We start from the raw sequence: 26,757 nt of genomic DNA, 5'->3' as shown, positions 1-26,757 counted from the left end.
ATAAATAAGGTCTGTGAATTTTTTGTTCTGGAGTGAATGAACGAATGAGTTTTTTCTGAATCATTTGATGATCACGTTGGCCCTGTAATTAGTGGGGAAGTTTCAGCTGTGTCGAAGAGAGCCTGCAATCACTGAGTCTGTGTTAAATCGTCCAAAAAGGCTTCGTACACATCTGGAATTCGCAATCTTTCGTAAAAGGAACAAATTGTCCAAACCGTTGATTCTCCCGACTGACTGCAGTGTTTAGCAGTAATAATAAATGTAAAGATCTCTTACAGCAAGCCAGCCGCTGATTACCAAGACGAAGGACTCCACCAAAGATCCTATTTGGCCGATTTCACGTAACGAAATATTATATTAAAAACTGTACATAGATAAAGGAGAGAAAGAGAGGGAGCGAATGAAAATAGAGATAATACTAATAATCCTCCATTAGTCTAATTTTTCGCCTGTCTTATCACGAATCAGCCAAGAACGGGGAGGCCCTTACTTTACTGTATAGATTTATGTGTGAAGGTGAAGGGATCTTAAAGGCAACAGATACAAGTCTATACAGACAACACATTACACAGAGGTAGCGGCTAGCTGCATTCGTCATCTATTCTTAGATAAAGAGACGGCCACTTATTATCCGAACATTTAAAAAGGGTAAAATGTTTTTTTTTATGGAGGATCAGTTGCTGAAAAAACAAAGTCTTACGAGAAAATATAATTGTGGGATCAGTGTGCAAGTAATCAGGACGGCCCAAAATTCTAAAGAGCACGTAATTAATGAGTTCCAAGTCAAAGAAGATTTCGGTCAATTAGTGTTTGAAAAGTTAAATGAATCCGACTGCATTATCGAAGATCAGAAGAAGCAGCTCAATGAATTGTTATTAACGTATGAAAACGTTTTTGATGAAAGGCCAGGAGTTATTAAGGGATACATATGCCATCTCTACGTTAAGCCGCACGAAACGTATTGTACACAGTTTCTTCTCAGCCTTTTATTTTACGTCGTTTGCGTCCTGCGGCTGCCAACCAAAATCAGCCACAGGTCTAAATTAGTACACCATGGCATCTGCAAACATGAGGGATGTTAGAAAATTCTTTGCACTGAATTTTTAGTTCATCCAATCTTTAAAATGTATATTCTGACAAAATTAGTGGCATATGTCTGTTTTTGGCGTTACCATGGTAGTATTTTGCTGGTACTTAGCTGTGACAAATTTTTCGTCCTTCTGTCACATCTGGAAGTGTTTGATGAAGTGAAAAATCGCCATTGGAATCTTGGTTTGGCGTTCACGTTAACTATATGTCCCGCTAAAGTCTGGCTGCCTAAGCCCATTCAAAGATCGGAGGAAGGCAAGTGCATACTGCCTCCAGTAGGACCGTACAAGCTAAGGCACTGTGGTGTTCAAACCAACCTTATTAATGATGGTCACGCTCAAACCTTGGCTTAAATTTTTTATTCTAAAGTCGCGCAGTTCCCAGCTAGCTGCAAGCTTACGAATCTCACGCAACTTCATCTTGTCGTTGGGGCTTGTATTTGAACTTTTTACACTACAGAGTGACCCTTTGACCGCTGCTGGGAATATTCGAGACTCCTTCTAAAAGTAAACAATGTTTTCATCTGACGAGTCGCGTAAGTCTGCCACCAAGTCCGCTGCCGCTTCAAACTTCTTCCTAATCGTTGGCGCCAGAAAAACTATTAGCGAGAAGGAACTATCGTTTACTGTTTCTCTGTGGGATTTTAAAACGTGCCGCAAAAATTAAGATACCGTAAAATGTTGTGCGCTTACGAATGAAAAAACAGTCCGCCATTTCGAAGTTTACAGGCAGATAACCGAAGTTAATGGAAATGCGATGAATGAAGGTTTAGTTAGAAAATGGTGCTTCATGTGTAATGGCGGACAAACTAATTTTCAGGATGAAGTACATGATCGGGCCAGCCTTCAATTATGACTGACGAACTCAAACCAAGGACTGAGGAAAAAATTGAAGTGTGCAGATGTTTCACTATGATGGACTGAGCTTGTGTTTTCTGAAATTTTACTACCAGTTATTTCTCTAATTGTTAGTGGTGCTTTGTAGTATAGAAAAGAGTCGCCAGGTAGTTTACTTGACATTTGACTGATGAACACAATACCCAATGAACAGTATCGGCACTGACTTTTCTGACTCGGTACAAGGGCGACGTTGTGTTTTTTAACCACTGGTGACGACCTCTCAGTTTCGCAGAGTTCAGAAACAAAGCACTAGTCAATGGATTGGCAGCTTTTACGGTCCTCAAAATAAAAAAGAAATTGAATCAGAGTACCAAAAACACAACGGTCACAAAGTTTTGGAGTCGCAACGACATCTTACTCATCGACGTTTGTAAGAGTAGCTGCATGAGTGGGGTTGTAGAATAATATGTTCATCAACTTTAAAACTAATCTGCATCTACCTCTACTTACCTAAGTACGAGTACTATGCAGGACACCATACACGACAGGGCGGAGCTTACACTGAATAAAATTTTTATAAGGTTTAACAGGGTCAAGTGTGTGGGGTATGTGATCTTACTTTTCAATATAAAAATTATTTGCCTTGATCGCACGTTTATAAAATAATAAGCGGTTTCAGTTGCTCAAGCAATCATCTTCAGATCTAAAACAGACAGAAAAACTATTGTTCATAAAACAATTCTACCTATTTACAGACTGTCTCTCCCTCTCACACACACTCTCTCTCACTCTCTCTCTCCCTCTCTCTTCACGGCGATCACAGGCCCTGTAGACCACGCGCTGCAACGATCTGCTTCCACTGCCTTCCATCTCTCGCAGCCTCTGTGCACCCTGCGGAAATTCCTAACGGTGCGATGTCCTTCTCTATGTCATATTTCCACCTTGTACGAGGTCGGCCCAATGGTCTTGTTGCCTGGAGAGTTTCTTCAAATGCTTTCTTGGTGATTCTGTTGTTTTCCATTCTAGCCATGTGTCCAGCCCATTGCGGTCTCCTGCTTTTTAATTTATGGATGATAGTGGGTTGCTTCATTAACTGATAAATTTTACTGTCCTTTCGAATTCTCTATACGCCATTCTCCAACACAGGTCCCCAAATTTTTCTCATCACTTTTCTTTCGAAAACATTCAATTTTTCTCTTTCATTCTTTGTAAGCGTCCAGCTTTCTGAACCGTACAGTACTACTCGGCAGATGATAGTGTTGTAGTGTGACGTATTACTAGAACGAAATTTTAATGGTATTCTCTCACTCTTTTTTTTCCCCTACAACACATTCTGTGGAGATATATTTACAGAATGTGCTGCACAAAAAAAAAAAAAAAAAAAAAAAAGAGAGAGAGAGAGAGAGAGAGAGAGAGAGAGAGAATGACTGAGAGCATACCATTAGAATTTCGTTGTAGTAATACGTCACATGTATTGTATTACATACACGTACTGTGTCATTAAAACAGATGGTGTTTTAGTTACTCTCAGATAAGATAGAGAAAACGCACGTCTCCTAGAGAGCACAAAGGTGTGCAAAATTACGTGGTTGAATTTATAGTACAAAAGCAGGTGTGTTACTATTATGACGGTTCCTGTACGGATAGGAAGGTAATTCTAACAATGTTTGTAAGCATACACACAGTTGCCATGAGCGCTACCTAAGGGCACAACACTGCACTCGAATGGATTGCAGCGTTTCAGCTGGAAGTAGAGCACCATCAGGAGCGGATTAAGAAGTCTGCAGAACAGTAGTGTGAAGACCCATCATGCTACAATATACCAGTCAACTAGTACAAAAAGGCTCGATCAACGGAAAAAAATAGTGCAGTCGTAAATTTTTGTGTAAGACAAAGAGGAAGTGTCGTGAATAATAGACTAAAAATTTTGACCGGTGGTGTCTGAGGGTTGAGGTGGGAAGCATTTAAAGGTCAGTTTTTTATGTTGTCCTCGAATAATTCGAAAACTGCTGCTTCTAGCGGAAATGTTTCGCGGCACAAAATTAAACTACACTAAATTTCCTGCAAAAGAGGTCTTCTTCATTTCTTTTCTCTAGGACTAATAGTTACCACGTTGCAGGGGATGGAAAAATCGCAGAATATTAATAATATTGTTCTAATGGTTTAATATTAATGTTCATCTTTAAATGAAGTGGGTTAAAGAGAAGTATTATATGTGTGCATCACCACATAAGTGCACTAGACAGGTATTAAGGGATAAATTGTATTACAACAATTTACAGGATGGACGGGAGATATGCGTGGGGTAGAAACGCGAGGGAAGTTAGGTCGCCGGTTGTGTTCATGCCCTTCCCTCTCTCATAGGTTTGCAAAGTTAATGAAGGTCGATCAGGTGATTCGCCTCTCTGTCTACCTCACTGCGTCACAAAAAGCAACTACAGTGTGTTTCAGAAAGTTATGCAGTTCCTCTACACTGTGCCTAATGAATGGCGGTCTTTATTTACCATGCTACATGGAAAGCATTTATAAGTAGCTAATAATAGTAACGCATGAAACACATGTGGACAGAATCTATGTAAATCTGTGCATACAGTTCTGCACTGCTAGAACGGAAATTGATTCTTTTCAGTTCGTTGGATGACTACTTATTTGCAGTTGTTAAGTGAGCGAGCGGTTTAAGGCGCTGCATTCATGGGCTGTGCGGCTGGTCCCGGCGGAGGTTCGAGTCCTCCCTCGGGCATGGGTGTGTGTGTTTGTCCTTAGGATAATTTAGGTTAAGTAGTGTGTAAGCTTAGGGACTGATGACCTTAGCAGTTTTAGGTTAAGTAGTGTGTAAGCTTAGGGACCGATGACCTTAGCAGTTAAGTCCCATAAGATTTCACACACATTTGAACAATTTTTTAAAGTTAAGTGAGGTTTTATGTAATCATTTGTAAGTATGATATTGCCAGTGGTCTATGTTTTGCTGGTGGGAAAGGGATTGGATTGGTAAATGTAGCACATTGCTGCTGTCTATCGTTGTCAGCGGATTGTAAAGCGGTGTAATTCTATTTTCGTCACTTGGCAGAGAATCAATGAATGACCAGATAGTTACAGCACTTCTCTCACCATTAACTGTGATACTGGTAGTCAGAAATTTTTTTTCCATTGAGGAATTACTAGACTTTAGAGTGGGCTACGCTGTGTGGAGCCGCTTAACATACACCCGCAGTACATCTTCAAAGATGGCTGTGAATATGTCTGATGCAATGGGACTGATCGTGTTCAGAATGTCAAATCAGACACCTTTCAGCAGTCTAAATTTCCAAACTCGTATTTTATTGGGCGACATATTACGCCATCTTCAGGCCTCTGACCGATGTGTAGGAAGACTCCAACTTCGGTTCCGGTCAAATTAGGGCCCAGCATTAACAGAATGGTATCTGTTGATTTTAGATACAGCGATCACTTCAAACATCATCTCATCATTGAGATGATGTCTTAAGTGATCGCTATAAGGTATTTGGTTTGACATTCTGGAGTGAGCAATTGAGGTCCCGAAACCGTCTCTGAAAAGATGGACATACAGCGACCTGACCTCGTTCAAATCTAGGACAGTAATGTGCCCTGATGCATTGACTGACTTATGCTGAAATGTCCTATTTCTGTAGGAGAGGGAGATAATTTAAGCCTCTGGGCCACTACAGATTTTGGGGCAGCTGATGCGTTTGATTACCCTCATGCTGTGAAAAGTATTCCAGACAGTGAAGGTGGAGACAATGAAATCGACAACGCTGACTACTTATTGATAGTCTGGTAGACTGTTGACAGCTCCAGTTGTTGAGCTTTTTAACATAATAGCTTCCTTAATAACTGCAAATAAGTGTTACTAAAAATAACTCCACTACATAAACACGAGCTAAGTGAAGTTGCCGGCCGAAGTGGCCGTGCGGTTAAAGGCGCTGCAGTCTGGAACCGCAAGACCGCTACGGTCGCAGGTTCGAATCCAGCCTCGGGCATGGATGTTTGTGATGTCCTTAGGTTAGTTAGGTTTAACTAGTTCTAAGTTCTAGGGGACTAATGACCACAGCAGTTGAGTCCCATAGTGCTCAGAGCCATTTGAACCATTTAAGTGAAGTTACTTTGCCTACTCTCTCTCGTAAGATGACTGGACTGGAAATGTTGGGGAGGTATACACTGTCTGTAAACTGAAAGGTGAACTATATTCGTGACTGAGAGAGTTGCCTTTCCCGGAATAACACAACAGCTACCATACATGATGATTAGGTATCAATCACCGCTCTAGCAGTGTAGAACAGTGTGCAGATATTTACGTGGTTTCTGTCCATATGCATTATTTACGTTAGTGTTATTAGTAACTCATATTTGCGTTACATGTAGTGTTAACGCATTTTGAGCTGCCAGTGATTCATAAGGCTCGGTGTGGGAGGATCTGTATAACTCTGTGAAACGCCCTGTAGTAGTTTCTTGTGACGGAGTGGGGTAGATAGTGGGGAATCACCTCATAGATCTTCATTCAATTTGCAAACCTACGAAGGAGGGAAGTGCTTGAACACAATCCGGCGACCTACCTCCCGTCGCACTTGTGCCCCACATCTCTCCTCCCTCCACCGTGTTACACCCTTGGAAGGCAATTTATCGCTTGATACGGATCTACTGAGCTTAGATGTGGTACACACATTTAATATTTTTCAAACCAATTCATTTAAAGATAAACATTGATTTTATGCTGTTAGAAAGTTATTTTAATAATCTGCGATTTTTCCACCCCTGCAACGCGGAAACTATTAGCCCCAGAGAAAAAATGAGTAGGACATTTTTGTAGGAAATTAGGAAATTTAACGTGGTTTAATTTTGCATCGAGAAACATTTTCGCGGGTCTCGAGTTATTCGAGAAAAACATGAATAAGTTGACCTCTTAACTCACCCGCCACACCAACACTCACATCCCACCGCTCAGCGATGTCAGAGACACACTCTCTTAGCACTGTGCAAAAATCTGCGACTACACGATTTGTCTCTTAATTTTCCTTCGCTGACTGGACTGCAAAGGACAGTGATCAGGTACGCGTCATGAAGTTACGCGCGGAAGTCTTGTCAACCAGGAAAATTGCTCAAAGTGTGCACCGAAGTGAAAGCGAATAGGCGCGGACATGGAATGTGTCCCAACTGAGAGGTAGTGTTGAGGGAACACAACAACGGCCGTCCACCTTAGAGAGGTGCACATTATGATCGATATTTACAACTTTTGAATAAAAGGAACCATAGGCTGGGTGTTCCAGAACTGAGTTTAGCGTTTGAAGAGGTTACAGGACGTCAGATATTGCATCTAACTGTTAGGAGACTATTGCATGATGCGAACGGGATTGGTGTCGATTGTTGTATACGGACGAATCTCAGATCTGTTTGTACCCTGATAACGGCAGACAACGTTTGTGAATACAACCTGGTAACATCGAAAGCCTCCAACACTGTGTCCCATATGTGCAACAAAGTGATGTTCTGGGGTGGAATTACGTGGGCCACAGTAGACTTCTCGTTGTTGTTGAGTGCAGTCTCGCTGCTGTACTGCGCAGTAGGACCGTCGATATTTAAAAAAAAAAAAAGATATATCGCTATTTAAAAGATATCACTACCGGCGTTAGATACATCGAAAGAGGTTTCGGTATATCTAATGTAAAAATTTCAACGTACTGGCCTATAAAAAATATCGGCTGTACATTGCAAATGTATTGCCAGTTTTAGAGCTGTATTTTAAAGTATTGACTTATTATTAGATATTCTGTACATCAACAAGTTTGCGACCTGCCTATCCCCTTTAGGGCAAGAATTGAATGGAAATCGATGCACATTCACGCTTTGTAATAACCACTCTGCTAACAATGGTAACTGCATGTAAGTAGCCCAACGAAAGGTGTCCGATGGGTCCGTCGTTCCGTTTCGTCACATGTCGGGTTCGTCAGGAACATTTCATGACGATTTCCCCCCCCCCCCCCCCCTTTTTTTTTTTTTTTTTTTTTTTAAAGCCAAGCCATTAAGTATTTTTGACGCAAATATGATACTTGCTAGTTTGTCGCTTTAAATGTCGACGCATTTTACACATTTCAATGTAGATATAAAATGGAAGTGGGGAAGTTCCACGTTGGTGTGCATTTTTAAGCGTAATAATTTTATTGTATTTTCAAAAAAAAGAGTTTTCTTGTTAGGTAGTCGTTCCAGCTCCGAATGACGCAGTATTGAGTGTTACATGGGGTCCTCTTCATCTGAAGTTACGGTCCTGTGTTTTAATGTTCTCGTTCTGGTGGTACTTGATATGTAAAATCTGTTTATCTACTGCACCTGTATGTTGTATTGTACACCCTGTTTTCCCATTTTAAATTTACCGCTTTCATTTGTATTTTACTTCGTCAAAATTTTAGGATGAGTTATTGCATAGGTGTTGCTCCTAGTAATTCCATCTTATTAATGTTTTACGTGCAATGCATTTATAAAGTTTTAGTGGGTATGTATATCCAGTTTACAATCTCTCATTCTTTCCAGCAGCTGTGTGACAGCGCCACCTCTTGAGGTGATTCTGTATTAGGCGTCAGTACTAGCACACGACGCTGTGGTGCATTATACTTACTACCTGAGCCCCATCTTATTCTGTTACTCGCTCCTGTCAACGGGAACGCGTTATGCAGGTTTTGGAGTCACAGGTGTCCATCTAGAAAAGGTAAAGCTTTATCATATGGCTTCGGCAATATGATTACATTTCTGAGTGTCCGATCACTGGTGAATTTTCTTATCTATTTTCACTGTTTTATATTTCTAGTTTTTACTGAGTTTAACGAAGGCGATGTTGGCCTGATGTATTCGACGATGCCTATGTCTAAAGGATCGTTCTAAGAAATACCAAATTAAGGTATTTGCTCTTTCAGTATTTGATCTGTTTATACATGCTTTTAGGTTATCCAAGTCTGTACAACGCGATCGCTATTCTTAAATAGATGTATTTGTTCTCTGTTTTCCATGTAGATCAACCTGAAGACGCCTAAATAAGGCGAAACGCGTTGCCCCCCACCGGTGCAATCGGACCTCTCCTTTTGTGCCACGTATACTTGATTCACACAGTCAAAGAGAAAGATTGGATATGACGAAAGCTCAAAAAGTAGTAAGACACCTTCATAGAGCGAAAGTAAAATTATGCTCTACTACAATTTGAAAAGAATAATATAAAATAAAAATATCGCACTCGATACTGATATTTTGATATCGATATATCGGAGAATAACGTATCGCCGATACACATCGACAGCTTTTGGAGAAAGTATCGGTTTACCGATACTTTCTCCAGAGCTCTACAGTACAGGGGCGAGATTGTGCAGGCCATAGTGTGACAGTATCGCCAACTATTTGGTGACAAGATCGTGTTGGATGACAGCTCGTGTGCTCGAGGTGCTGTTCGCGTGAACGCGTTCCTTCAGCATGCCAACGTCACCAGGAACGGGCTGCTTATTTCCCGGACATCAACTTAATGGAACATTTGTGGGATTGACTGAAACGAGCTGCTTTTGGACGGCAACAACGGCCGCGTGGTCTGCGCGAATTTGGACCAGGGGTCACTTGATGATCTCATCGATGGTATGCCATGGCTGCATACGAGAAAGAGCAGGTTCCACCACGTACTGACGTTGCTGTTGAGTGGTGTGAAAAATCCCCCACGGAAAACAGGCGATTTTGTCGCTACACAAATGTGTGTGCGTGTGTTTTCTTTATAATTTTTTTATTTGGTGATCTGGACTCCTTGTCTATGAGTATATAGACGCGCCACAGAGCCAAGTTTTGTTTTCTGTGCCATGAATTTAGAAATAAAGGGGCGATGCAAAACTTTTTTTGTTGTGTATATTCGTTAAATTACTTCGTAGTTTACTGACGTGCAACTTCTCATTACCAAATGGCAGATCACTCAATTAGAATATGTTGCTACCTCTAGATCACAGAGTCCCTGATGCGATTCCCGGCAGGATTGCGATTCCCGGCAGGATTGGAGAAATTTTTCGTCCGATGACTGGGTCATTGCGTTGTCCTAATCATTTCATCTCCTCTTCATCACAAAGACGCGCCAAGTGGCGTCAAGTAGGACACTTGCACCAGACGGGGGTCTACCAGCCAATACTGCCATACAATCATTCCATATAACCTTCCTACTTTTTGTGATTATCAGTTGTGAAATTCCTATTTTACCACAAGTTATAGTTCCAACAATCTTTCTTCCCGTGCATTTTATTTTGCTGTTTTGATATGACAAACTTAATAATATAACTGTGCATACCTTAGTGCCCTCTACGGAGATGTCCGTTTGTCTCTATGTTAATAACAATATAAGGGTGTTTCAGGACCTCAGTGGCAAACTTTTGGAAAGATAGATCACACAAAGAGCACCATTTATCAATACGGAGCATGCAGTCTCCAAAGCGTCCTTAAGGGAATAACAGTGAATAACTACAACTGCACAGAGCTTAACCTTTATTGTTATTAGGGATGGTATGACAGTGATTTACATGAATGGTTCAAAAAATCCTGCCTGTGTTTCAGTATTAGAGTGGTGCATAAGTTCTTAGCGTTTTTATTCTCGATGTATATATTCAAATCGTTATGGGTTTATTTATAGATTGTCGTTTAATATTTGTAGTTCACTGTTGCTATTTGAGTTTACATATTGTCATTTTGAGATAATGGATGGAGCTGTGGACGCTAGAAATTGGAGTGGCAAGTGAAGAAATAGGAACATTTCCGACATGTGCTTCCACTTGTGTTCAGTAGGGGGGAGGGGGGGGGGGAGCCGAGGCAGCCAGAAACATTTGCGCCTTATAGGCATAATAGGAATAATGGCACTGGACAGAGTACGGCAAGAAAATAGTTTTCTCGTTTTAAGGAGGGTCGTTTTGACGTTAGTGACTCTCCGCGTTCAGGAATACCTTCAGGGTTTGATGAAGATTATTTAAATGCATTGATCGACAATGGTTCACGTCACTGTACTCGAGAACTGGCAAATGTCATGAACACTGATCATCCCACCATCTTGAGACATTTGCAGGCTATGACAAAACTTCAAAAATCTAGTGTATGAATACCTCATGCTCTAAGCCAAAATCACAAAAATCAATGGGTGGTCATAAGTGCATCTCTGCTTGCTCGTCATCAAATGGCTCGTGAACAACACAGATTATTCTTGTCCTACATCGTCACTGGTGATGAAAAATGGTGTGTTTACTCTAACATAAGCAAAAGAAAGGAATGGTTGAGTCCAAAGCAGTAACTCCCCGTACAAAGACATGCACGCATCCACAAAAAATAATATTGTGCGTCTGGTGGAACAGGAACGGGTTTGTGTACTACAAATTGCTTCCCCCACATCTACATCTACATCCATATGGTTACTCTGCAATTCACACCTAAATGCCTGGCAGAGGGTTCATCGAACCATTTTCATACTACTTCCCTACCATTCCACTCTCGAATGGCGCGTGGGAAAAAGGAACATCTAAATCTTTCCGTTCGAGCTCTGATTCCTCTTATTCTATTATGATGATCATTTCTCCCTACGTAGGTGGGTGCCAACAAAATATTTTCGCATTTGGAAGAGAAAGTTGGTGATTGAAATTTCGTAAATAGATCTCGCCGCCAAGAAAACCGCCTTCGTTTCAGTGACTGCCACCCCAACTTTCATATCGTATCAATGACACTCTCACCCCTATTGCGCGATAACACGAAACGAGCTGCCCTTCTTTGCACTTTCTCGATGTCCTCCGTCAAACCGAGCGAGGTGGCGCAGTGTTTAGCACACTGGACTCGTATTCGGGTGGACGACGGTTCAATCCCGCGTCCGGCCATCCTGATTTAGGTTTTCCGTGATTTCCCTAAATCGCTCCAGGCAAATCCCGGGATGGTTGCTTTGAAAGGGCACGGCCGACTTCCTTTCCCGTCCTTCCCTAATCCGATGAGACCGATGACCTCGCAGTTTGGTCTCTTCCCCAAAAACAACCCAACAACAACCCCAATCCTCCGTCAATCCTACATGGTAAGGATCCCATACCGCGCAGAAATATTCCAGCAGAGGACGGACAAGTGTAATGTAGGCTGCCTCTTTAGTGGGTTTTTCGCATCTTCTAAATGTTCTGCCAACAAAGCGCAGTCTTTGTTTCGTCTTCCCCACAGTACTATCTTTGTGGTCTTTCCAATTTAAGTTGCTCGTCATTGTAATTCCTAGGTATTTAGTCGAATGTATCGCATACCCAAAATTTATCGGATTTCTTTTAGTACCCATGTGGATGACCTCGCACTTTTCTCTGTTTGGTGCCAATTGCCACTTTTCGCACCATACAGAAATTCTCTCTAGATAACCATCATTGCTGACATTTATTGTCAGCAACTGAGACGTCTTGCAGACGCAGTTCAAGAACAGTGACCAGGTAGACTGCGTTCAAGAGCTAACACTCCATGATAACGGTCGCCCAAACTCTACTACACTGACAAACAGGATTTGGATGAGAAGTCACTTCGCACCCATCTTATTCATCTCATCTTGCGCTCTCAGATTTTCACCTTTTCCGATCTCTATCGCATAAGCTCCAAGGAACTTCCTTTCCGGATGAAAATGCGCTCAGAACATTGCTCGACGAGTTCTTCCCCTCAAAACCATGTAATTTTTACACTCGCGGAATCGAAAAGCTACCGCGGCGATGGGAGACTGTCGTAAATAGTGGAGGAGAATATCTTATTGATGACTAAAGTCTCTGTTATTTGTTTCGGTTGCGTTTATTAAACTTATGGAAACAGCTACGAACTTATGCACCAAACCAACACATCCTGCAAACCCAAGTATGTGCAGCACATCAGGATTCTGTCGGATCTGGTGAATTGCATCAGTGATTCGGGCTATCTGCTGGGCGCTAGTGGCAATTGGAGTAACGTAAACCATATTCTTGACATGTCCCCACAGAAAGTAATCAGGGAGCTTCAAATGTGGTGAACACCCCTGACACACAACAGGATCTGTAAATAAGCAGCTTCAGTTACCCTATGTGTACAGACCGTAGAAGATGATTATCCATAACTCCCGGCCAAATTTAGCGGAGAACCTTCATTGGTGCGATCTAACAGCAACCGCATATCGTAGTCCCAGATGTGGTTGTTCAAAAATGTTCAAATGTGTGGGAATTCCTAAGGAACCAAACTGCTGAGGTCATCGGTCTAACACACTACTTAAGCGAACGTATGCTAAGAACAACACACACACACACACACACACACACACACACACACACACACACACACACACACACACACCCATGTCCCAGGGAGGACTCGAACCCCCGTCAGCAGGGGCCGCGCACTCCGTGACATGGCGCAATGTACTTGTTCTTGCTGTTAAAATATCCGTCACGTGTAAAGAAGGTCTGATCTAACAAGTTTGTTTGTGTGGCCATCCTCCGCAGCAAGCAGTTAAGTACTTGTTTTGTAAATAAAACTGCCTTTTCCTGTCGCTAGTTACTTAATTTACTTTATTTATCCATACGCGTTTCGCCTTTTTCTTGTCCTAAGGCATCATCAGTGGGATCTATAAGGATACAGTTTTGTTAGTTTTAGATTCTTAAACAGTTCACTTCGCGATTGTTTTGTAAAAAAGTAATTACTTACGATTTGCTGATCTGCGTTTTCTCACATCTGGTCTGGAGATCGCACTACCACTTTTATCACTGCCATATAATCACAATTTTGTGTTCTGGCCTTCCTCACACTGATCTGTAAATAAAATCTGTGTGTGGAAGAGAGTATCATTCACTCTTTCCTATACGAACCACTGCACAAATTGCGTACGACGTGGGTAAAGTTGATTGTAAAGTCTGCACCTTTTGAAGGCGCTTAGGTTGCACTACTGCGCTCGTACTCTGCAAACATATACGAGGTCTGTTCAAAGACATTCGTATTTTCGTGCCAATGGTGTGTTGGAACGAAACGCGGTTGGCATCCCTGCACACGCCTGTGTTTAATCTGTAACTGCCGGAAGTTTCATTGTTGTGTGCCTGTTAATTATTGTTCAGTGCTGTAGTGAGTAGAACGTTGTGTCGTACAGTTTGCGAATTTAGGGATAGCAGAGTTAGCGGAGCAACACGTCTGCGTTAAATTTTGCGCGAAACTCTGGAAAATCTTTACAGAGACACGCCAGATGATGCAGGAAGCCCACGCTTGATGAGTGTTTAAGCCTTACTCAGTGTTACGAATGTTTCACACGGTTTAAAAATGGTCGGACGTAAGTTAAGATGAGGCTCGTTCACGGTGCCCTTCGACGTCTACCGACGACGCTCACGTCAGGATTCAAATGGTTCAAATGGCTCTGAGCACTATGGGACTTAACTTCTGAGGTCATCAGTCCCCTATTAACTTAGAACTAGTTAAACCTAACTAACCTAAGGACATCACACACATCCATGCCCGAGGCAGGATTCGAACCTGCGACCGTAGCAGTCGCACGGTTCCGAACTGAAGCGCCTAGAACCGCTTGGCCACCACGGCCGGCTCACATTAGGAACGTCAACGAAATTCTGCGTGCTGAACGAAGCTGACTATTCGAGAGATTGCGGAAGAGTGTACATTTCAGCTGTATCATGTCACGAAATTCTGACACAGCATCTAGGGAAGCATCGTGTTGCCGCCAAGTTCGTCTCACGGCTCATGGCTCAAGTCCAAAAAGATCTTCGCCTTGCAATCTGTGATGAGCTTTCGGATCACGCAAATGAGAACGAGATGTTCGTTAAGAGAATCGCAACTGATGATGAGACTTGGGTCTACGGTAATGATCTTGAGCGCAAGGTTCAATCCTCACTGTGGGTCGGGAAAGGTTCTCGAAATACCAAAAAAGCTCTTCAGGACAAATGACAAAGCCATGCTGATAGTTTTCTTTGACCTTGAAGGATTAGTTGTTCATCATGAACTCGATACACAGGGAGAAACTGTTAATCGATGGTAATATCGGGATGTGTTGCGATGCTTGCTAGAAAATGTGAGAAGAAACGGCCTGAAAAGTGACGAGACAAGTCATGGCTCTTGCATCACGATAGTGCACCAACACAGTCATCCCTGTTCGTACGTGACTATTACAGAAAAAACGAAATCACTATGCTGCCTCAGCCTCCGTACTCTTCAGACCTGGCCCCTCCGAACTTCTTTTTATTTGTGAAATTGAAAACCCCGTTCAAAGGACAAAGATTTGCAACCATAAACGATATTAAAAGAAATTCGCAGACCGCACTTCGCGCGATCCAGCAGGCTGCGTACCAAGATTGCTTCGGGAATTGAAAGCGGCGTTGGGAGCGATGTAGCAATTGTGGAAGAGAGTATTTCGAAGGAGACCTTGTGCAATAAGAAGAGGTAAGCGTATAAAAATTTAGTGGACAAAGTTCCGGAATTTTTTTAACAGATCTCGTACGTGACACGTTCCCATAGCACGGACTACGATACGAGTGCTGCTTGAAGGATCACTTCACCCTTAAAATCTGGCGTTCTCACGTCGCGCCTACTGCAACAAACATTCTGACTAGGGAAACTCGCGGTGGTTGTCGGGATAATAGAACAAAAATACTTTTGTTTTGATACTGACTAGAAACACAAACTCTTTGCAAAGTTTTAGCTGCTATGTTACAACGATATTGAAAGGAACGGGGAGTAGGTGGGGCGGTAATACGTTTCTCCTTCCTGGTACAGCCCTTCATTTACGTATCTCTCTGCAGGCAGCGCCGTGGTCACAAATCTTCACATGGGTTTGTGCTTGCTTTTAAAGTAGATCAAATTATCTCTGTGCTGTGGAAGTGCGTTTCCAGAGTTAGTAAGTGTTTCACCCTGGACAGTGAGACAGGCAGTAATTGTGAAACTGCTGATGGAGTATTTTGGTGTTGTAGAAGACATAGCGACAGGAGAAGAGCGTGTAATTTATGAACAAATGAAGCGACAGTTGACAGAAGAGGATGCTGTGGTAGCACGGGTTACTACACTTTTAATAGATGAAGAGGCATCAGACGAAAAAAAAAAAAATGATAGTGTCCCGGCAGTGAGGGACGAAGCAATGTCGCCAGTGGCGGATTTCCAGGGAAGCAGCGGTTCACCTTATCAGCCATCACCTCCAAGAAAACGATCGAAGTTTCCAGAGGAACATCTGGCTGATGCGTACAAGATATAGACAAAACAACCAAGGACAAAAGATGGAAACGTTGAGCCTACTCGTCTGTTTAGTCCTGGATTAGCAACTGATATGGCATCGGGCCTGGAAATTATAGCAGTGTTGGCACAGAAAAGAAAACTGAAGACAGGACTGTGATAGAAAACTTTGAAAACAGCTAAGACAACGTCAATCGTCAAACCCAAAAGATCTGCAGGACATGATAAATCGTGGATTAAGTGATCCATTTTATAGCAAAGAGACAGTAAAAGGCAAGAATACTAGACCTCACATTGAGACTCTGAACACTAAAAATTGAGAAGAGAAGTGACTCTCAAAATTCATGGCAATTCAAAGCTTCCAACTCGTTGTTGAATAAATTTAAATATAAGAACAAGACTGTGTGTCGCAAAATAATGCAAGAAGTTAGCAAGTGGTTGGTTCAACAGAAACTTTATCAGTTCGTGAGAGAAATCATTTCTTCCATTGAGAAAAAACGTCTGATACTACATCACGTAATTAATGCCGACCAATCAAAATTTGATATTAAGTTAGCATCTGGATCGGCTCTTGGATTGAAGGGAAGCAAAGATGTCTTTGGTACGGCTGGAACCATAGTGGCCACCACACACTCTTATATGATAATGCCTAGGATTGTGATGGATGGTAGCTGTTACCTCGTTTGTATGCCCTTGTATCGGAATCCACACGCCATTTTCCTGCAAATCTCAATATAAATTTCCTGAACATCTAGGTGTTTGGTAGCAAATCTGCTAATATGAGGAACAGAGATTTAAAACTCTACGTAGAAGAAATAACGTGGCCAGATACACAAGAAAAACCGGAAGCTCTCCTTTTGGTTGACTCCTGGGCTGCCAACATGCATGACGAACTATAGAAGTCTGCAGTTCCTGAAGGTTTTGAATTCATGAAGAAGCTGATTCCAGGAAAATGCATAGGCATCGTGCAACCTGCCTAAGTTTTCTTCTTCCGGCCACAACAAAATTTGTGAAACTTAGCACAGTTACAATTATGATATCTTCCGACAGTGACATTAAGATATGGCATAGAGACCTCTTCTTACGCCTTCAATGGTTTGTTTATCTCCAGCTCTCAGCGGCACGATTATTCAACTTAATCAACTTTGAATTTTTTTAATGCGGGTACACCAAAGGCTTTCTTGGTGTATTTGAAACATCCTTGGAGTACTGCTTCGAAGAAAGATTAACGGAAGTGTTTTTCCACGAGATCTGACCAACTTGCTTTCATCAAAAGCGCACACTGCGAGAAGTGTGTATGCGTTGACGATGCTGTTGTTGGCAACTTACATATTTCTTGTTTCCGAGAGTGTTGTCAAGTAAGAAAACTCTGTTATATATCTTTTCGTGTCATATTATTGACTATTTGTCTCGAATAATCAATTTTTGTAATAATTCATTCATACTTAAAGTACTGCCATCGTAACTTAGACGGCTGATATGTCCTGTTGCAATAGTCCATAGCCCCTACTATTTTTATGGTGCATGAATAGTTCGTTGCTCTATTAACTGCACTATGTACGAAAACAACTAGCGCGACGACATATCGTGCCCTTCCCTTTCGTGGATACAAACTACCTGTTCCTTATAAGCGTACACGAACTGCAGCAAGTGGCGTAGGTGTCTTCCGTTAGGGGAGACATTTTCGTGAATCCGAAAAGATGCTCTTCCATTTCCCCTCGCCTCAATGTAACACAGTCATGCCAGTGTGCTAATCATATTGGTATTCAATGCTTCATTGAGGGTTAACAGCAGGAAAACATTAATTTAGAAATATTAAAATGCCTGACAGCATGAAAACAGAAGCCGAATGACATTACTGGTACGACCCCACAGGATCACCACGCCTCTAGGAGCTGTACAGCAAGTTGCTAGGTGGTGGTGCGCATCATAACGACGTACGTAACTCATAAACGTATATATTCCTTAACAACAAAAAAAAGAAAAAAATGTGATCTGTTATCCTCGTAACTTTATCAGTGTGGTCCTGAAATACCCTGGGAAACATACGGTAGTTTTAATAACACAGAACGTGTTTGTACTATATGAGTCTGTATTACTCACTGTAACCAAATTTTAATATTATGTTCTCTGTTGCCTTTTTCTTTTTTTATACAGTGCATATTGTAAGTAGGCAGAATTTCTTACCAACAGTATGTTGTCCGTCTACTACTACTACTACTACTAGTAAGTGATCAGGCGCAGTGGACCGGACGCATCTACAAGTTTCCTCCTCCACTGTATTCTGTCCATTGCTGCTATCCGCCATCCGTTCACATCAATTGACACTTTGTTTAAATCTTCATGGAGTCCATCCCTCCAACGCTTCTTGGGTCTCCCTGGCGGTCTCTTTCCTGTAAGTGTGAAATCCAGGAGCTTCCGAGGCCATCTGTGATCCTCCATCCGGGCCACATGGCCGGCCCACTGCATTCGTTTGGCTTTGACAGTTCCTGCTGTGTTGGGCTGCTGGTATAGTTCCTCGAGCTCTTGGTTATATCTGATCGTCCATTCCCCTGTATCTGCACCCAGAACCGGACCGAAGATCTTCCGAAGCACTTTTCTCTCAAAAACAAGGAGCTTATGGAAGTCCTGTTTTCGGATACTCCTTGTCTCACAGCCATATAACAACAGGCTGGATCAGAATTTTGTGCAGTCAAATCTTGAACTGTCTGGAGAGATATCTGGACCGAAGCTTGAGCAATCGAAACCGGTCATCGTTTTATAAACGTGCCATCGAGACAAATTTTATGTACAGTAAAAACGTCTGGAGAATGACCCTCGTATACACGTCACTGACGATCGATGCCTCCCGCAGGACCACCGCGATTGCGGCAGAGCGCGCGCCCGAGTTCCCCGTAGGGTGCGCGCGGCCGCCCCAGCGCAGGTCGTCAGCCGCGGAGAGAACACAGTTGTGAGCCGGCCTGGCGCACCCCCGCTGCGCGGGTACCTGGCGCCGCCCCTGTGTGTGCGTGCCGGCTCCCACACGCCCACGCAGCGGGGGGCGCGCTCCCTCCGCCACTCGTTACGGCTTCAGAGGCGCCGCTGTGGGAAGTCAGCCGTGGAATCCGTTTCCACGGCGAGGTGCAAGAATGCGGCCTTCCCCGCCACTAATAATAACACAGGCACCGCCCCCGCCATTGTCACTTCACGGCACATCCCGGCGGCGGTAAACAGCGACAAACCAGTCGCGGGCCTCAGCCGGGCAAAGACGCGCCGCGCACAAAGGACGGCGAAAGCGAACCCCCCGAGAAGTCGCGTCACCACGGCGGCTAGCCGCACCTCTCCCTGCTGGCAGAGCGCGGCGCAGCGTGCGGCTGCTGGCGAAGCGAATCTGCTGAGCGCTGTGAAAACACGGTGCAGACGCTACGAGACAAGTGCCGAAAACGTGCTGTAATTATATAATTTTATCTGTCTACCACCTTCCTTTGTGAATGATTACTCTGGGCCAGTGGTTCCCAATCTTTCTTAGACCATTACCTCTGAATGCAATTAGACATTAGGTACTGTCCCCTCCCCCCCCCCCCCCCTCCCAATATGATCACCAACTTAAGCACCTAACTAAACTGCAGAATGAAAGACTTTTCTTGGAACGCTTTTATTTTTAAAATGATGAGGGATTAATAATACTGTGTGTGTGTGTGTGTGTGTGTGTGAGAGAGAGAGAGAGAGAGAGAGAGAGGGAATGAATGCCGAAAGAATTCGTGGTACCCCGGCCGTTGTGACCGAGCGGTTCTAGGCGCTTCAGTCCGGAACCGCGCTGCTGCTACGGTCGCAGGTTCGAATCCTGCCTCGGGCATGGATGTGTGTGATGTCCTTGGATAGTTAGGTGTAAGTAGTTCTAAGTCCTAGGGGACTGATGACCTCAGACGGTAAGTCCCATAGTGCTCAGAGCCATTTGAGCCAATTCGTGGTGCATTGCAAATGCTATCCAAAACTCCTTCTCAGGAAGGAAAGCTAACTATGCACAGTGAGGGTAAACAGTCGCGCCCACTAAGGTGACGATTCCCGAGTAATGAGTGGATGGGCAAATATCTATTAGGTACATTACGTATGTAGATTGTGGACAGTTGCGAATGTGGGTCTCACGGGGGGCGTGCAAGGGATAAGTCCCTGCAGTAGCGCTATTCATCTGTGTCCTCGGTGGCTCAGACGAACATGCCGCCACGGTAGCTCAGCGTGTTCCGTCAGAGGGTTAGCTGCCATCTGTAAAAAAAAAAAAATAAATAAATAAAAAAAAAATACTGAGTTAATGGATCAATAACGAACTTAAACGGATGTCTTACGACGTCCGCCCCCAGCAGATGCAACGAACAAAAGCGGACAAAATGAGATTTAAAAAAAGATGGACAGAGCGTCTCTCACGTAAGCAGGAGATCCCGGGTTCGAGTCCCGGTCGGGACATACATTTTCAGCTGTCCCCACCGAGGTATATCGACAACACCTGTCGGCAGCTGAGGGTTTCAGTTAATTATCATTTATTCTAGAGAAGCTGCACGGTCATCAGTGGTATCTGTTCTTTCGAGAACAGTTACTATCTTCATATGTGCTATATTTATTGTTCGTAAATCACTTGATTGCTGCACTCCTTACTTCTGAACTGGCAGAAATTGGAAGACTTCAGGCTATTAAACCTGTGTATCTGACCACAGCCACTGATAGTAATCGTAATAATAATAACAATACTGCGTACAGGACTATAATAGCCCTTGTGTAGTTAATGCTGTGTCGTGCTGTCAATTACTTCATTTTTCTGTTTCGAAGCGAGTAATGAAGGAATTTCTGGACTACTGCACGTAATGTCTACAATTTGGAGAAGACGTTTTCTTGAGATATTTAGCATTGTTTGCATATACGTCTCACTTCTATCATTAGCGATGTCGGGACAAAGCACAAAATATGTAACCTCCATCGCATTAGTGTTATCAATTGTTAAAAAGTATTTATTGCTAACTTATATAATTATTACTAGAGTATTACAAAATTATGATAACAGTAACGATCTTTCGAAAATAATGTAGTTTCGTAACTGAAAGGGAAATGAATCGTTTAGTTTTTACCCCTCAGAAAATTTCATTCTACCGCTCACGGGGATAATTACCGCCAGATTGGGAACAACTGCTCTAGGGGGAAAAAAAGACCGCTTGTTTTCTTCTGACGCCTGCTCCAATTTAAGAGTGCTTTTCGACAGGTGCGCTTCTTTTTTATTGACAGAGTATCTTCAGAACTCCTTCCAAAAATATGGTACACATAACATGTTTGTACATAACCTTATGTCGTACATTATGTCGTACATGATGACGTAATTATCTTCATTTTGCTATTTATAGACTAAAACAGGTATTCTTTATAAATCTGGAGTAAAATTTACTTATGGTATTTTTCTTTTTTTCCATGGTCTGAAGTCAACTATTTCTTCCCTCATTCTTAGCGGAGGTAGAATGGAAAAAAAGAAGGTAGGTTCATTCTCACCTTTCGCTGTTTCCGGCTTTTACGATTCCGCTGCTCCTTTTGCTTCTTTTGAACCTCATTTTAATTCTGTTAATCTCTTACTAAAGTTGCCTTCATAGAAATATTACTGTAGTGTCACCCGTTCAGCACTCAGCACTGTTTTCGTGTGTTCGTTTGTTTTTTGTGCAGCTTATGAGTACTGCCAATTCTGACTGCATTTGTATTGCTCTTCCGTATTTATGTGTGCGTGCGTGCGTGTGTGTGTGTGTGTGTGAGAGAGAGAGAGAGAGAGAGAGAGAGAGAGAGAGAATAAGTATCTGAGTGTTTATAAGAGAAGTGGTAGATGTTCACTTGTATGGAGAGAGGAAAGGGTATTTTATTATAAAAAAATTAATCAATCCATATCCATCCCCGACTGTTTTATACCACATAGAGAGTAATTTATGATTGAACTTGTAATCGAAAACATTTCACCCCAACAAACATGTCGTCTACCAATTTTGCGTCCAATTCAACACATCTTTCCCCTCAGGTAATTTTCATTACAGTGAAAAGTATGACTTGCACCTGGTTCGGGGGTAATGTTAAGATGTAGGTCCTCTTGTAACTGGGTGGGTAGTTCGATCCAAATGTGGCAGATAGGCAACGACATACGGTCTCGGGTAGGACCAAGCACTGTTACGTTCAAACCAACTTTCGTGCTGATGACAGCTTTACCTTCTAAACGAGTAAACTTCCCCCACAGATGATTTAAACACTCTCTGCATTTGCCTAAGGCTTTCATTAAGTCCAACTAAATACATAGAGGGAGTAATGGAGTTCTTTTCGGAGCAACGAGGCTATAGCCCAAAATGTTCTTCTCTGCAAGCTTCAGAGACATTCTGACTGGCCAGTTCATTCTGGAAAGATGTGGATCCATTACCCTACTATCCCAATCATGTTAATTAAATTACCGCTTCATATGAAATACACATCATAATATAGTAAAAACTCATTTTTTAAATTCTTGAGTGTTAACTGCAAAACCACTGTGTGTGGTAGGCTAATTTGTTATCATATTAGGGCTCAACATGCTAAAAACTAGCATTATAGCACTAAGACTTTTTTATCGCTTGGCTGTATTATTATGAGGGGTGTTCAGTAAGTGATGTAGTACTTTTTTTTTTTTAGTAGATGGGTTTTATTCACGATTACAATACACCATATTCTTCCTCATCTTTTGGCTACAAAGTCCTACCTTTCAACATAATCTCCGTTCAATGGGACGGGCTCACGGCACCTTAATGGAAGAGCTTGTATGCCTGCATGGTGCCACTCTACTGGTCGACATCTGAGTCAACGTCTTGCTGTACTAATGACCTCCCAATTATCCACGTACAGCTTCCCGTGGAGTGTATCCTTCATTGGGTCAAATGGATGGAAGTCGGAAGTTGGGAGATCCGGGTTGTAGGGTGGATGAGGAAGAACAGTCCTGTGAGGTTTCATGAGCTTCTCTCTGAAGCGCAGACTTATGTGAGGCCTTGCACTGTCATGGAGAAGTTCGTCTGTATCTTTGTCGTGACGAACATGCTGAAGTCGTTTCTTCAATTTGCTGAGGGCAGCGTAGGCTATGTGCGGCCGGCCGACACGCGGGATATTGGAAACGTTTGCGATGATCTCAGACACCTAGCCCAACGCCGCGCCCTGATTTCGTTCTCTGCCAGGTCTCCGTAGACAAGCTGCAAGCGCCCATGAATATCTGCGATGCTCTGGTTTTCCGCAAAAAGAAACTCAATGGCAGCCCTTTGCTTGGAACGCACCGGCATTACGGACGCCATTTTGAATGCTACGCGTAGCGCCGCTATCTGTCGGAACTTCATGGAACTATAGGAACAGAAGGGGTAATATTCCACGACGTCCCACAACGAATTTTGCTGGTTATCAACCGAAATTGGCCGACGAAAAAATGTGTTGCATTACTAGCGCCCCTCATGCTATTATCTCAGTGTATACGTTACATCTCTACCTTTTTGGCGAACAAGTTAGTACAAGTTTTTTACAGTGTCATGTCCATTTTCTATTTCATGTTGTCCTTTTCTCACGTACACTATGAGATCAAAAGTATCCGGACACCTGGCTGAAAATGACTTACAAGTTCGTAGCGCCCTCCATCGGTGATGCTGAATTCAGTATGGTGTTGGCCCACCCTTAACCTTGATGACAGCTGCCATTCTCGCAGCCATACGTTCATTCATGTGCTGGAAGGTCTTTTAGAGAAAGACACCCATCTTTCAAGGAGTGCTGAGGAGAGGTATCGATATCGGTCGGTGAGGCCTGGCACGAAGTTGGCGTTCCAAAACATTTCAATCGCGTTCTATAGGATTCAGGTCAGGACTCTGTGCAGGCCAGTTCATTATAGGAATGTTATTGTCGTGTAACCACTCCGTCACAGGCCGTGCATTATGAACAGGTGCTCGATCGTGTTGAAAGATGCAATCGCTATCCCCGAATTACTCTTCAACTGTCGGAAGCAAGAAGGTGCTTAAAACATCAATGTAGGCCAATGCTGTGAAAGTGCCACGCAAAACAACAAGGGGTGAAAGCCCCTCCACGAAGAACACGTCCACAGCGTAACACCACCGCCTCCGAATTTTACTGTTGGTATTACACACTCTGGCAGATGACGTTCACCGGGCATTCGCCATACCCAAACCCTGCCATCGGATCGCCACATTGCGTACCATGATTCGTCACTCCACACAACGTTTCTCCACTGTTCAATCGTCCAGTGTTGACGCTTCTTACAACGAACGAGGCATCGTTTGGCATTTACCGGCGTGACGTGTGGCTTATGAGCAGCCGCTCGACCGTGAAATCCAAGTTTTCTCACCTCCCGCCTAAATGTCATAGTACTTGTAGTGGATCCTGATGGCGCCGGCCGGTGTGGCCGTGCGGTTAAAGGCGCTTCAGTCTGGAACCGCGTGACCGCTACGGTCGCAGGTTCGAATCCTGCCTCGGGCTTGGATGTGTGTGATGTCCTTAGGTTAGTTAGGTTTAATTAGTTCTAAGTTCTAGGCGACTGATGACCTCAGAAGTTAAGTCGCATAGTGCTCAGAGCCATTTGAACAATTTTTTTTTTTTTTTTGATCCTGATGGCGTTTGGATTTCCTGTTGATGGTCTGGATAGATGTCTGCCTATAACACATTGCGACCCTCTTCAACTGTCGGCGGTCTCTGTCAGTCAACAGACGAGGTCGGCCTGTAAGCTTTTGTGCTGTACTTTCCCTTCACGTTTCCACTTCACTATCATATTGGAAACAGTGGACCTAGGGATGTTTAGAATTGTAGAAATCTAGCGTACAGACGTATGACAAAAATGACACCTAATAACCTGACCACGTTCGAAGTCCGTGAGTTCCACGAAGCGCCCCATTCTGCTCTATCACGATGTCTAATGACTACTGAGGTCGCTGATATGGAGTACCTGGCAGCACAGTGCACCTAATACGAAAAACGTATGTTTTTGGGTGTGTCCGGATACTTTTGATCACATAGTGTATATACCGCAGCACAACTGTGGATATCCTGTATACTTCAGAAAGTCCTATTCTGCTACATCTGCTACCTCTACATCCGTACTCTGGAGACCATTGTGAAGTGCATGGGAGGCGGTAATTTCCATTGTAGCATTATTAGGCCCTCTTCCTATTCAATTCACGTAGGGACCGCAGGAAGAATGACTGTTTAAATGTCTCTATGCGCGCTGTAAGAAATGTGAACTTTCCTCGCGATCCCTACGGGAACGATACTTAGGATGCTGCAGTAAATTCGTAGAATCATCATTTAAACCGTGTCCTTGTAAGTAGACTTTCTCGTGATAGTTTTCGCCTGTCTTCAAGTGTCTGCTTGTTCAGTTTCATCAGAAGCTCTGTGACATTCTCCCACGGGCCAAGAAGACCTGTGACTATTCGTGCCGTCGTTCTCTGTGCAGTATCAATATCCACTGTTAGACCTGTATGCTACGGATCCCGCACACTTGAGCAATATTCTAGGATGGTTCGCATGGATGATTTGCAAACAGTCTTGTTTCTAGACTGACTACCAGCAAACCGAAATCCGCCATCTACTTTACCTACGATGAGCCTGTTGTGATCGTTTCATTTCATATGCCTACGAAGTATTACACCCAGATTATTGCACGAGCTGAAATTTTCCAGCTGTGACTCGTTTTGTGAAGTGCAGAATTTTACACTTTTGAACATTTTGAGCAAGTAATCTCTTTTCAGTTTGAAATCTTAACAAAAACTGACTGAAAATTTTTTGCATTTTTTCAGATAGTACTTCAGTATAGACAGCTGCACCATCAGCAAAGTGTCTGAGGTTACAATTTTTTTGTGGTAATTTCCTATGGGGCCAAACTGCTGAAGTCAGCGGTCCGTAGGCTTACACACTACTTAATCTAACTTAAACTAACTTACGCTACGGACAACACACACGCACGCGCACACACACACACACACACACACACACACACACACACACACACACACACACACACATGCCCGAGGGAGGACTCGAACCTCCGACGGAAGAAACCGCGCGAACCTTGTCAAGGCGGCTAGACCGCGCGGCTACCCCGCGCGGCAGGTTACTCTTAATATTGCCTGCAAGGTCATTACATATGCAACATTAATTGATCAATAGCTGTTGCATAACGAGTTGATTCACAGATCCAGTTATATGGCTCCTTCCGTGTATAGCGTTTTTACGACTATGACGTGTGGGGCCTAAAGATGGCGTCAATGTAATGCCGAAAGTGGTAGCACATAAGAAGTTCATAAAATAAATTTCTACAATACACACGGCTGTTGGTAAATTATTGCATCAAGAAATACATGCCAGCTGTTGCACCACCGTCCATAATTGATCAACGAAGATTAATAGAAAGGGTCGCAATACATTACCCTGGAACAAACCCGAAGTTACTTCTACATGTGTAGCTGACTCTACATACCTGGTCACATGCCGCGTCCTCATTTTCAAAAAATTCTCAATCCAATCACAAATTTCGCTTGAAATGCCATACGATCGAACTTTTGATAATAAGCGTCGATGTGGTACTGTGTAAAATGGTTTTCGAAATCGAGAAATATTACATCTAACTGCT

This window comes from Schistocerca serialis, chromosome 5 (genome assembly GCF_023864345.2).
Source record: "Schistocerca serialis cubense isolate TAMUIC-IGC-003099 chromosome 5, iqSchSeri2.2, whole genome shotgun sequence".
Lineage (NCBI taxonomy): Eukaryota > Metazoa > Arthropoda > Insecta > Orthoptera > Acrididae > Schistocerca > Schistocerca serialis.
This window is presented reverse-complemented; position numbering follows the sequence as displayed.